The sequence below is a fragment of the Triturus cristatus genome, chromosome 3_1, assembly GCF_964204655.1.
Source record: "Triturus cristatus chromosome 3_1, aTriCri1.1, whole genome shotgun sequence".
Lineage (NCBI taxonomy): Eukaryota > Metazoa > Chordata > Amphibia > Caudata > Salamandridae > Triturus > Triturus cristatus.
The window spans coordinates 276,294,319-276,307,565 of NC_140583.1; the positions used below are offsets into that span (position 1 = coordinate 276,294,319).

Sequence of the window (13,247 nt, forward strand, 5' to 3'; positions counted from 1 at the left end):
TTATTTATGTGTTTGTTTTATAAAATAGGTAAAAAAGGCATTGTCATGAACAAAAATAGCTTTTTAAAAGTTTTAGTCACTACTCAAAATGAAATCCATTTTATCAGCGTTGCCAGTGCTCCTTTATGTTTAATGCCATAAATGAAACACAATCTTCTAAATAAAAAGCATCTCCAGCCCCGATCACAATGCCTCACTTCATGCTGGACATTGGGCACCCTGTTTTCATGCAGTGACAAGACGGGGTGAAATAATGCACAGACTGAGGTCTGTCAGCCTGCGAGGTTCAAATCATTCCTTGCAACAGTTTGGGTTGTCAAGGTATTGCCATGTGTACAGCACACACTCTGCAACAGCAAGTGGTTTCAAGGTTGGGGGTAACTTCCCAAACTTTCCCGAGGTGTGTTTGGTGACAGCGTATTTATGCTGACAGCCCAAAAAACTGTTTGTGGTTGTGTGTGTGTTGTTTGTTTGTGGTTGTGTGTGTGTGTGTGGTTGCGTGTGTGGTTGTGGTTGTTTGTGTGGTTGTGGTTGTGTATGTGTGTGGTTGTGTGTTTGTGTGTGTGTGTGTGTGTGGTTGTTTGTGTGTGGTTGTATGGTTGTGTGCGTGTGTTGTGTGGTTGTGTGTGTGTGGTTGTGTGTGTGGTTGTGTGGTTGGTTGTGTGTGTGGTTGGTTGTGGTTGGTTGTGTGTGTGTGGTTGTGTGTGTGTGGTTATGTGTGTGGTTGGTTGTGTGTATGTGGTTGTGTGTGGGGTTGTGGTTGTGTGTGTGTGGTTGTGGGTGTGGGGTTGTGTGTGTGGTTGTGTGCATGGTTGTGTGTGTATGTGTTGTGTGTGTGTGAGAGTGTGTGTGGTTGTGTGTGTGTGTGTGTGTGGTTGTGTGTGTGTGAGAGTGTGTGTGGTTGTGTGTGTGTGTGTGGTTGTTTGTGTGTGTGTGGTTGTGTGTGTTTATGTGTGTGGTTGTGTTTGTGTGGTTGTGTGTGTGGTTGTGTGTGGTTGTGTGTGTGTGGTTGTGGTTGTGTGTGTGTGCTTGTGCGTGTGTGTGGTTGTGTGTGTGGTTGTATGTGTGGTTGTGTGTGTGGTTGTATGTGTGGTTGTGTGTGTGTGGTTGTGGTTGTGTGTGTGGTTGTGTGTGCTTGTGCGTGTGTGTAGTTGTGTGTGTGTGGTTGTGAGTGTGTGTGGTTGTGTGTGTGGTTGTGGGGTTGTGGTTCTGTGTGTGTGGGTGTGTGTGTGGTTGAGTGTGTGCGTGGTTGTGTGTGCGTGGTTGTGTGTGTGGTTGTGTGTGTGATTGGTTGTGTGTGTGGGTGTGTGTGTGTGTGTGTGTGTGTGTGGTTGTGTTTGTGTGGGGTTGTGTGTGGTTGTGTGTGTGGTTGTGTGTGTATGTGTTGAGTGTGTGTGGTTGTGTGTGTGTGTGGGGTTGTGTGTGTGTGTGGTTGTGTGTGTGTGTGTGGTTGTGTGTGTGGTTGTGTGGTTGTGTGTGTGGTTGTGTGTGTGGTTGTGTGTAGGTGTGTGTGGTTGTGTGTGTGTGGTTGTGTGTGGTTGTGTGTGTGTGGTTGTGGTTGTGTGTGCTTGTGGTTGTGTGTGCTTGTGTGTGTGTGTGCTTGTGTGTGTGTATGTGGTTTTGTGTGTGTGTGTGGTTGTGTGTGTGGTTGTATGTGTGGTTTTGTGTGTGTTTGTGTGTGTAGTTGTGTGTAGGTGTGTGTGGTTGTGTGTGTGTGTGGTTGTGTGTGTGTGTGGTGGTGTGTGGTGGTGTGTGGTGTTGTGGTTGTGTGTGTGGTTGTGGTTGTGTGTGCTTGTGGTTGTGTGTGCTTGTGGTTGTATGTGCTTGTGTGTGTGTGCTTGTGTGTGTGTGTATGTGGTTGTGTGTGTGGTTGTGTGTGTGGGTGTGTGGTTGTGTAGTTGTGGTTGTGTGTGTGTGGTTGTGTGTAGTTGTGTGTGTGTGTAGTTGTGTGCATGTGTGTGTATGTGTGGTTGTTTGTGTGTGTGTGTGGTTGTGTGCATGTGTGGTTGTGTGTATGTGTGGTTGTGTGCGTGTGTGGTTGTGTGTGTGGTTGTGGTTGTGGTTGTGTGCATGTGTGAGTGTGGTTGGGTGTGTGTGTGGTTGTGGGTGTGGTTGTGAGTGTGGTTGTGATTGCCACATCACATGGATGTTTAATTAAGGAAATGCATCGTAAAGACAGACCCACTTCTCCTTTAAACTAGGCAGCGGGGTCTTCTTTTCAGGTGAACTGACCCCATTCTCCCCAAGCCCACCAGTAGAAAACAAACGCTCATTCAAGCTTTTATAAACACATGGACTCTCTGTAGAAAAATTAAAAAGAAGCATGGAGCAGGCAGTAGCATCAAGCACAGGAAACTCTTTTCATGTTTGAAAACTATGCAGAATATTAAAATTCATAAAAGTTAGACCATGCAAATCGTCCCTCAAAAACAACAAAACTGCTTTTTTATTGTGTGAGTATGTTTTAATTAAAGTTTAAACATTTGATCAGCCGACAACATCTTATTTGCTTATTTGTTCTACTGTTCTAAAATACCATGCGGAGATGTTTTGCGAAAAAGTTTAAGCATTTGATGATGCAGACAAACATATTCAAACAAAGAGTTTTGAAGCAACTGGCTTATTTTAATTTTTGTACAAAATATTAACTAGTCAATGTACATTTACTGAAATCGCCACACACAGTGAACCAGCACAGAGAAACCCTACGCAATAATGCTATGTGGACAAATCTGCGCATTGTTCCCTTCAGAGTCGGAATCAAACCTAATAGACATACCTGTGGGGTGCATTCAATGGTGAGGTCCGTTATGTCATGTAATAAGTTTAGTACCTCTAGCGAGTATTTCGCCACTTTAGTGCACTCCCACACTAGGTGCCAGAAATCCGCCCCTGGGATATTGCACCATTTGCATCTATCATATTCTCTAAGACCACATTTGTGTAACTTGGCTGGTGTGTGATAGACTTGGGGCAGGTACTTGAAATGTAGTATTCTGAGGTTCCAATTGGATGTGAGTGCTGTAGTTAATTGACAGCAGTGTTCCCAGTCTTTAACTGTTAGTGGTGGGTCCATCTTTTTGTTCCATAGCTCTAGACTTTTGAGTTGTGCTGTTGGAACGTCATCCCTCGCTACTCGGTAAAGCTTAGTCACCAGTTTATGTCTTATAGGACTGGTAAGTAGTGCTGTAATCAAGAGTAAGAGTCGCAAGACTCACACAAGCTTGTTTGCCCCCCCATATCAGCTTAATTAAAAGTGTGCGGAACGTTTTGAACAAAGTCATGGGCAGGGATATGGGAATGGTGCTAAAGAAGTAGAGGAGTTTGGATAGGATGACCATTTTAACCTGCGTCATCCGGCCTGCTAACGATAAGGACAAGCGTACCCACCTGTCCACCTGTTGTTCGAGCTTTGCGCAGGTAGTACCATAATTTTCCCTGATATTTTACTGGCTCTGTCACCCACAGCAGAGGTAACTCTAACTCCTGGGAAGAGGTGCTAGTAATGAGCGGGACAACCACTGACTTGGACCAGTTGATTGTAAGGTCAGAGAATCGGCCAAAACAAATGTATTCTCTTAGTACTGGAGATAAAAAGGTCTGTGGCTCCCTTACATAAAGCAGCATGTCATCTGCGTATAGGGAATTACTCATGGGACGGAGGGAGAACTGTAGCGCTGATGCCCTATGTCGCTACCGGATAATATAGGGTAGGGGCTCAAGTACTATCGTGAATATGAGCGGCGAAAGGGGGCAACCCTGTCTTGTCACTCTGCCGATGGAGATGGGATCCGAGAATGTGAATTCGCGCCTTGGGGGCAACATATAGCAATGTGATCCAGTTGGTAAACAATAGTGGAAAACCCATGCGTTCAATGATGCGTAACCGATAGCTCCATTCCACTGAACCAAATGCCTTGGCCGCCTCAAGCATCAGAGCCACCGCCTGCAGCTCTGGATCAAGAATATTGTACATTGTGAACAGTGTACGAAGGTTGTGAGATGTGGCCCTCTCTGGTATAAAGCCGGACTAGTCGGGGAACACCGGAAGGGACATCAGTGGCGTTAGTCTGGTCGCCAAAATTTTCGCCAGCAGCTTCGTGTCAATATTTATGAGTGAAAGTGGGCAATAGGAATCGCACCGGTTGGGTGGTTTGTCTTTTTTATGTAAGGCAAAGATAAGAGCTTCACGCAGGGGGTTGCAGGGAGAGTGCCGACTTCATAGGCCTCTGCGTACATTTCAAGGAGCTAGAGTGTCAGCTCCTCTGCGAATTCTTTGTAAAATTTGCAGGTAAGGCCGTCAGGGCCCGGAGCTTTCTTATTCGGCAGGGATTTGATCGCCAGTTTGATATCGTCTTCTGTTATCGGTTGGCATAGGTATTCCCTGGGGGCATCCGACAAGACAGCCATGCCAAGGCAATGTCAGACAGATAAGCGTCAAGTTCTTTGGGCGGTGCACTGGTTTTTGATGCATACACGGCCACGTATGCTGCCTTGAATTGACCTACTATGTCTCCAGCTGAGTAATGGTCCGTCCTGGCATCGTCTGTTATGTTAGTAATGGTGTGTGCGTCTTCTCTAGCCTTGATATTCATAGCTAGGGTATGGTCCGGTCTCCCCCCTTCTCTGTACGCGCTGCCAGTGTGGCGTTTGGATAAAAACGGACTTCATCTTCCGCTAATGAATTGTATTTGGTGATGTGTTCTTTTATTTGGGCGAGAAGTGGTGGATTAGGGGATCGCTCATATTCCCTCTCAAGGTCCTGTAGGGTGTGCTCAGTCTGGGACACCTGTCCCAGAATATCTTTTAGGATGCCTGCGGTCGTGCCAATGCACACTCCCTGAATCGTTGTTTAAAGGCGTCCCATAGGGAAGCCATACTAGACACCGTGCCCTTATTGATCTCAAAATATTGCGTTATTGCCCCTCGTATGGTTTGTGTAAAGAGAGGATCAAGTAATGCCTCGCTATGAAAACCCCATGTGAATTGGCGTGAAAAGGTTTGTGGGATGTGGAGTACAGGTCTGACAGGGCTGTGGTCTGACAGTCTCCTGTGGAGTGCCTCTATGTCCGTCACCCAGGTGGTGCTGGTATTACTCATTAACCAATAGTCCAGTCGGGACCAGCTAGCATGGGCGGCAGAGACATGTGTGCCCGCCGTTGTGAGCGGATTACGCAGGCGCCACACGTCCGAGAGTGTGAACTCCAACATTCCTGCGTTAATGACCTCCGCAGCTTTTGGAGAGTGTCCCGCTATTCCGCTCGACTTGTCTTTCAGTGGATCTAAATGGGTATTCAGGCCCCCCCCCCCACAGTATAATAGCCTCCAGCCATTCCCGCAATGTGTAAAATATGTTCTCGTAATACTCTGGGTCATCTACATTGGGGCCATACACATTTAACAGTGTAATAAGGGACCCCGCAAGCTTGCCATGAGTTATGGCGTATCGTCCAGCATCGTCTGTGCAACTGTGTATCATAGTGAAGGGTAGATTCCTCTTTATTAGGGTAAGAACTCCTGGAGCATACGAGGAGTATGAAGAGGCCTACCTAGATCCCGCCCATCTGGTCTCCAAGTGTGCCGCTGTGGAGCGTGTGAGCTGCGTTTCCTGAAGAAATGCAATATTGACCTTATGGCGATCCAGGTAGGCTAGTGTCTGACTTATCTTTTTTGGGGTGTTGAGCCCACGCACATTCCATGTCAAACAAACAATGTTTTCATGAGCCATCATGGCCTTGGGAGTGTAGCATATTATAAACATCACAATGCAGTCTCACTGTATCTCTGTATAGCATGCAATTGACTTGTTCAGTACTTTTTAGCCATACCAACCCATTTCCCCTAGCCCTCCTCCCACTCAAACCCCCCACCCACTTCAGCAACCCCAACCTGCCAAAGCCATCCTGAACCTCCCCAAACATTACTTTAAAAAAAAGAAGGGATCCTATAGCTTCAGGGGGGGAACACCCTCGGGGGGGGGGGGGACGCAGAAGCACCGTGTCACTCTCAGATATAAGGGGAGGTGATTGGAGTAAAGTATTGCTACTTCCAACTCTGTTCAGTAAACAAAGCATAACAAAACCTAGCTAACAATATGAACAGTTATGAGCTATTTTGATAACAGTTATATCTTATCTGCCAAGTCCAAGTGTAGGTCGCCCAGACGATGTTGGTTGTGCACCGGGCCCCAGCAGACAGGATCGCTTGCCGCAGGAAAAGTCAGTGCCCTTTACGTTGGTCCTTAGCGTCATTCCGCCGTGCTCCGTGAGCCTGCATCATTGTCATCTTCCTCCAGGTTGGGAGAAGTCTTGGCTTTTCGTTTTAGTGATTTTGCATAGTCCATTGCATCTTTAGGCATAGTGAAGAGTCTCGATCTGTCATTAATTTCGACACTCAGGAAGGAAGGATATAACATTGCATAAGGAACTTTCTCAGACATTAGTACTTTTTCTGTTGGTTGAAATGATTTTCGCACTGCTTGCACCATCGTGCTGAAATCTGGATAGAAGGCCAGGTTGTTGCCCTCCTGAGTAATCGATCCTTTGTCTCTGGCCATGCAAAGTATTGCATCCCGGTCTCTATAGTTGAGTAGACGCGCAATTATAGGGCACGGCGGCAGCCCAGGAGGTGGTCTAGCAGCCAGGGAGCAGTGGGCACGTTCCACAATCAGCACAGTGGACAGGTTTTCTGCCCTGAAGATCATCTTCAGCAAGGTTTCTATATATGTCTCGAGTCGGCCCGTGTTCGTGGATTCTGGCAGTCCTGTTATGCACACATTGTTACGCCTCGAGCGGGCCTCGAGATCTTCATTCTTGGCCTGTATTACCTCAATGTTCGATATCTTTGTGATCACTTGTAGTAGGCCATCATTGGTTTCCGAAATACACGTTTCTGCTTTGCTGAGTCGTAGAGCGTGTTTGTCCAGTTTAGTAGACATATGGTCCATTCTCAGGTTGAGGTTATCGATCTTACCATCGATGCGCTGGAGACTGCTTTGGACCGCGCTGATTGTTTTCTCAATTGCAGCCAGTCTATCTGTAGGGTTGTCTAGCTCAGAGTCCGAGGTGGCATGCTCGAACATGAGCCAGGGCTGTCCTCGGTCCGTTTTCCCCATCTTGTGTCCTGGGCCTGTGTGTCCTTTCAATTTCTCACATGTAGGTGAGTACAGAGATCGCGATTCATGACAGGTATCCCCGCAGCACTGTGAGGGGAGTGCCACTCGCAGCAATACAGCCCAGTGTGTTGTCCAACCACAGAGATGAAGCAGAGATCACCACTACGATAATGAGGTTGAGCCCTCCAGCAGGCAGATCATAAATTTCACCAGTTGCTATCTCTCACCATCACACCAGCGCTGCAATCGTGAAAAGGAGGCGACATGCCACACAACAGTGTGTAGATAGTTCTATCGGTTTTTTGGGCCCTTCACCGTTTCAGCATCGCCACTAGACACCGATTCGTATTTCGTTAGGGCCTCTCCTCAGCACAGCGCATGTGGCCTGGTACTCTATGTGGTCGGCCTCACCTTCAGGTATTCGCCTTCACCCGGTCTGGGTCCAGCAGCTGCAGATCAGGGCATGGATCGCCCGGCACGCTGCACTGGGCGATCGTAAATGCCTCCGCAGCACCCCGCAGGCACTACGGTGGGGTACGACACCTCCCCCTCCACTCGAGCTGCAGGATTCCCAGGGCACCGCAGGCCTCAGCACCGGCCCGCCCGCTGCACTCACCGTCGCACTGGCTCCCTCTAGCAATAGAATCCGGGTGTCTATGTTGATACCGCGGCAGTGATGTCGGATGTAGCTGCTCAAAGCCCGAGCGTTGCGGGAGCGCCTGCGCGGCCCGCCACCCAGGGGCCTCCAGGAATCTTCAGTCTACGTTGGTCAGTAGCGGAGTTTTAGCTTGTATCCGCTGTATGTACACACCGGCAGCCCGCAGTCCCCAGTGATCACCAGTTGGGCGCTCACCTCTCCTTTCCGCACAGCAGCCTTAGTATCTCTGAAGTGTACAGACTCTCCTCAGAGATCAATATTCAGGGTAAGCCGCCATTTTGTGAAGCCGGGCCCGTTGGGAGAGATGTCTCATTAACCCCCGGCACCGCCTTCAATATCAGTTCTTGTTTGCCAAAAAGTGATCAGGGACGTTGCTCACTCGTGAGTCTGCCGGCGACGTATTATTTATGGGTTGGAACTGCAGGATATTGAGAGGATGGTCACTCCGGTCGACAGAGCTGCACTAATGCACGGCCATCTTGCCTGGCGCCCTCTAGCTCCCCCATGTAAAACATACTTAATTAACGAAATCAGTGAAAAAAAGTTTAGCACTAAGAACTTCTTAATCAGCGTTTGCCATATAGGGAAACCAACTGCCAAAATAAAAATAAAAATTAACAAACACGAATGAAAACCTCACACTAATAAAATACACCAATAACATAAAACTATCAATTAAATCAACACTATATAACCAACCAAAATGTATATTTAATTTACACTTCACAACCTACAAGAAAAAGAAGGGGAGACTCTGCTGGATTACTTACAGAACGCAGATTTACATTACAGAAAAAAGCTTTGGAACTGCACCTAGGGGCATATTATCAAGCCAGGCGATAAAATTATTGCCGCTTTAGCGGCAGAAAACTGCTGCTAAAACGGCGATAATGGGCTTGATAATATGCTCTATGGACTTCCAATTGAAGCACAGGTTAGATGTCCTTCACATCTAACATGGGCTTCAATTGGAATTCCATAGAGCATATTATCAAGCCCATTATCGCCATTTTTGCTGCAGTTTTCTGCCGCTAAAGTGGCGACAATTTTATTGCCTGGCTTGATAATATGCCCCTAAGTAAGTAAAACTGTATTTAGTATAAAACACAACATGTAGTCTTCACCCAAAAATATATATAAAACATAATTCACTAATATGTCTCTCTTAAACTTATGTCTCCTCTACAGGTATCTTTTAAAGCAGCCAAAAAAGGCTTCAATAGGGTCAACAATAAAGTTACTAAGAAAGTAAGTATATGGAGGCAGATTTACAAGCCCCTTGAGGCTCATTTACGCCGCTGTTGCGTCACTTTTGTGACGCAGCGGCGGCGCAAATCCTGCACCATGGTGCGGGGTACTTACAACGTGACGCATCTGGGAGATGCGTCACGTTGTAAAGCCCTGCGCCACATGTAAGCGTTCCTGCGCAGGGGAGGTTGTTCCGGCGCAAGAACGCCTCCTAAAAGTGGCTGAGTGAAATCTACAAGATTTCACTCACTTTTAGACCCATGCTGCGTCAAAACCCTGCGCCTGCTTGAAGCAGGCGTAGGGATTGACACAGCATTAGCAAGATAGGGCCCCCCAGAGCATTGCTGGAGCTGCGTCGCGCTTGCGACGCAACTTCAGCAATGCGCCACTTTTACGGCACAGATGCGTCACGCATCTGTGCTGTTTTTGCCCCATGGTGCGCCGCATTGTAAATGCGGCGCATCCATGGTGGCGGAGCTGTGGCGCACAATAACTGGCTCATCCCTGCTGATATGCAGGGATGCGCCAGTTATTGTAAATATGCCCCATGATATTTTTGTATTAAACCACTCCCTAAAATACCTACCCAAAGACCCACTTTTCGCAATGTCTCAACCACCTACAACACAATAAAACAAAAATATTAAAATTATATTTTTTCTTCCCAACAGAAGTATCTTCAACAAATCGAAAATACAAGCTTGAAAAAATTGCAGCAGCATTTTTATTTACATCAACGGCAACATTGTAAGTATATCCAAAGCAATGTATATTTATTTACTTAAAAACTATACTGTATTATTTTAATTAATTTTTATATATATTTTCCTTAGCACTAAAAGCAACACCATGACTGAAGGCGCACAATTTATTATGTCTCAAAAAGGGAAGATGGTCACTCCGGTCGACAGAGCTGCACTAATGCACGGCCATCTTGCCTGGCGCCCTCTAGCTCCCCCATGTAAAACATACTTAATTAACGAAATCAGTGAAAAAAAGTTTAGCACTAAGAACTTCTTAATCAGCGTTTGCCATATAGGGAAACCAACTGCCAAAATAAAAATAAAAATTAACAAACACGAATGAAAACCTCACACTAATAAAATACACCAATAACATAAAACTATCAATTAAATCAACACTATATAACCAACCAAAATGTATATTTAATTTACACTTCACAACCTACAAGAAAAAGAAGGGGAGACTCTGCTGGATTACTTACAGAACGCAGATTTACATTACAGAAAAAAGCTTTGGAACTGCACCTAGGGGCATATTATCAAGCCAGGCGATAAAATTATTGCCGCTTTAGCGGCAGAAAACTGCTGCTAAAACGGCGATAATGGGCTTGATAATATGCTCTATGGACTTCCAATTGAAGCACAGGTTAGATGTCCTTCACATCTAACATGGGCTTCAATTGGAATTCCATAGAGCATATTATCAAGCCCATTATTGCCGTTTTTGCTGCAGTTTTCTGCCGCTAAAGTGGCGATTTTATTGCCTGGCTTGATAATATGCCCCTAAGTAAGTAAAACTGTATTTAGTATAAAACACAACATGTAGTCTTCACCCAAAAATATATATAAAACATAATTCACTAATATGTCTCTCTTAAACTTATGTCTCCTCTACAGGTATCTTTTAAAGCAGCCAAAAAAGGCTTCAATAGGGTCAACAATAAAGTTACTAAGAAAGTAAGTATATGGAGGCAGATTTACAAGCCCATGAGGCTCATTTACGCCGCTGTTGCATCACTTTTGTGACGCAGTGGCGGCGCAAATCCTGCACCATGGTGCGGGGTACTTACAACGTGACGCATCTGGGAGATGCGTCACGTTGTAAAGCCCTGCGCCACATGTAGGCGTTCCTGCGCAGGGGAGGTTGTTCCGGCGCAAGAACGCCTCCTAAAAGTGGCTGAGTGAAATCTACAAGATTTCACTCACTTTTAGACCCATGCTGCGTCAAAACCCTGCGCCTGCTTGAAGCAGGCGTAGGGATTGACACAGCATTAGCAAGATAGGGCCCCCAGAGCATTGCTGGAGCTGCGTCGCGCTTGCGACGCAACTTCAGCAATGCGCCACTTTTACGGCACAGATGCGTCACGCATCTGTGCTGTTTTTGCCCCATGGTGCGCCGCATTGTAAATGCGGCGCATCCATGGTGGCGGAGCTGTGGCGCACAATAACTGGCTCATCCCTGCTGATATGCAGGGATGCGCCAGTTATTGTAAATATGCCCCATGATATTTTTGTATTAAACCACTCCCTAAAATACCTACCCAAAGACCCACTTTTCGCAATGTCTCAACCACCTACAACACAATAAAACAAAAATATTAAAATTATATTTTTTCTTCCCAACAGAAGTATCTTCAACAAATCGAAAATACAAGCTTGAAAAAATTGCAGCAGCATTTTTATTTACATCAACGGCAACATTGTAAGTATATCCAAAGCAATGTATATTTATTTACTTAAAAACTATACTGTATTATTTTAATTAATTTTTATATATATTTTCCTTAGCACTAAAAGCAACACCATGACTGAAGGCGCACAATTTATTATGTCTCAAAAAGCGAAGATGTTATTATGTTACATGGGTTATGTACAAACACAAGAAAAACAAACTGGTTTAAACGTCTTTTGGAAATGCAGCGAATATTATTTGAACAAATGTAATGGAAGAGCTATAATACAGGAAACCACTGTTGTATCTGTAAAAGAACATAACCACCCCCCAAATGTAACTGAGATTAAAGTAAGGGAGGCTCTTGAATCAATAAAACAAGCTAGCACTAGTACAGGTTCCCCTACCACAGACATACTAAAACAACAGTTACTAACAGTACCCCAACATGCATCTAGCCAATTACCCTCTATTGATGCATTAAAAAGAACAATAGCTAGACAAATGAAAGCCACTACAACTACCACACATGCCCCTAAAACCTTTCAAGAGATAGAGATTCCCCCTGAACTAAGTATAACACACAATAATGAACCATTTATACTACTTGATAATAAATGCAAAGATAACAGAATCATTATGTTTGCTACTGCAAACAATTTACTCAAATTACAACAATGCGACACATGGATAATGGATGGGACTTTAAAAATTTGTCCCAAACCATTTTATCAGTTGTACACAGTCGATGGTCTGTTTCAAAATACTAATATTCCCTTTATTTATACCCTACTCCCCAATAAACAACATTCTACCTACCTTGAAATTCTAAACAAAATAAAACAAGAAACAAATAATTATTTTCCTCAGAAAATAGTTATAGATTTTGAACAATCCATGATTAATTCTATACTTAAATGCTACCCACATACAGCAATCCAGCGTTGCTATTACCATTTCAACCAATGTCTATGGATACACCTGCAAAGGTCAACGCTAAGGGCCCGATTCTGATTTCGGACTGAAGGGCTCCGAACGATGTTCGGAGCCCTTCTGCCCGCAGCGGAACATGCTGGCCGTATTTCTTTCCGACCGAGCCATTCCAATGGGCTCAGATTGAAAGGAATCTGACTCGGATTTCCGGATGGCTTACGACGGGCTAGGAGAGCCTGTCCACCGTCGGGATATCCTTCATTACTCCCCCGGCTGCCTCTTTATGACCGAGGGAGTACGATAGCAGTTTTTCACTGCCTTTTTGTACCGGTGTTTCCGGCACGAAAAGGCAGTCGGAAACTGTCTTTGGCGGGCCCTCAGTAGGGTTCCCATGGGTGCGAGGCCGCCGAATGGCGTCCTGGGGGCACCTATGGCGCCCCTCTGTTGATCCCTGCACCCAGTGGTAGGCACCTTAGGGTGCCAGCCACAGGTTGCAGGGATGAACTGCACCCCTCCATTTCACAATGCGGGCATGCATTCCACCCGGAATGCATGCTCCCATTGTGTAACATACGAGTGTGACCGAACAGGGTTCGGTCAGATCATACTTGCAGGGCCTTAACCGATGACAGTAGGTCGGTCGGTCACGGTTCCTGACCGATGTTGGACGGACTCAGGTCCGTCCAACATCGGAATCAGCCCCTAAGGGGTGGATTCCGATCTCGCTCGGAAGGGCTTCCGAATGCGATCCAGCGGGAAAAAGGTACAAGTCGGAGGCGTGTTTCACGACCGACTCGGACACCTGTACGAGCGAGCAAGGACGATGCGAGTGTACACGTGTGTTCCGACCGAACCGTTTCCGGATCTGAGCCGCTCCAG

General features: G+C 46.0%; 1 long non-coding RNA gene across 1 annotated transcript in view; it reads left to right on the forward strand.

Annotated features, from left to right (window-relative positions):
* Positions 1-13,247, forward strand: part of LOC146860098 (uncharacterized) — a 107,388-nt gene that overhangs the window by 45,031 nt on the left and 49,110 nt on the right. The window contains exons 2-3 of the long non-coding RNA XR_014979094.1: positions 9,692-9,767; positions 11,390-11,465. This is a non-coding gene — a long non-coding RNA (uncharacterized LOC146860098). The remainder of the gene's footprint in view (positions 1-9,691; positions 9,768-11,389; positions 11,466-13,247) is intronic.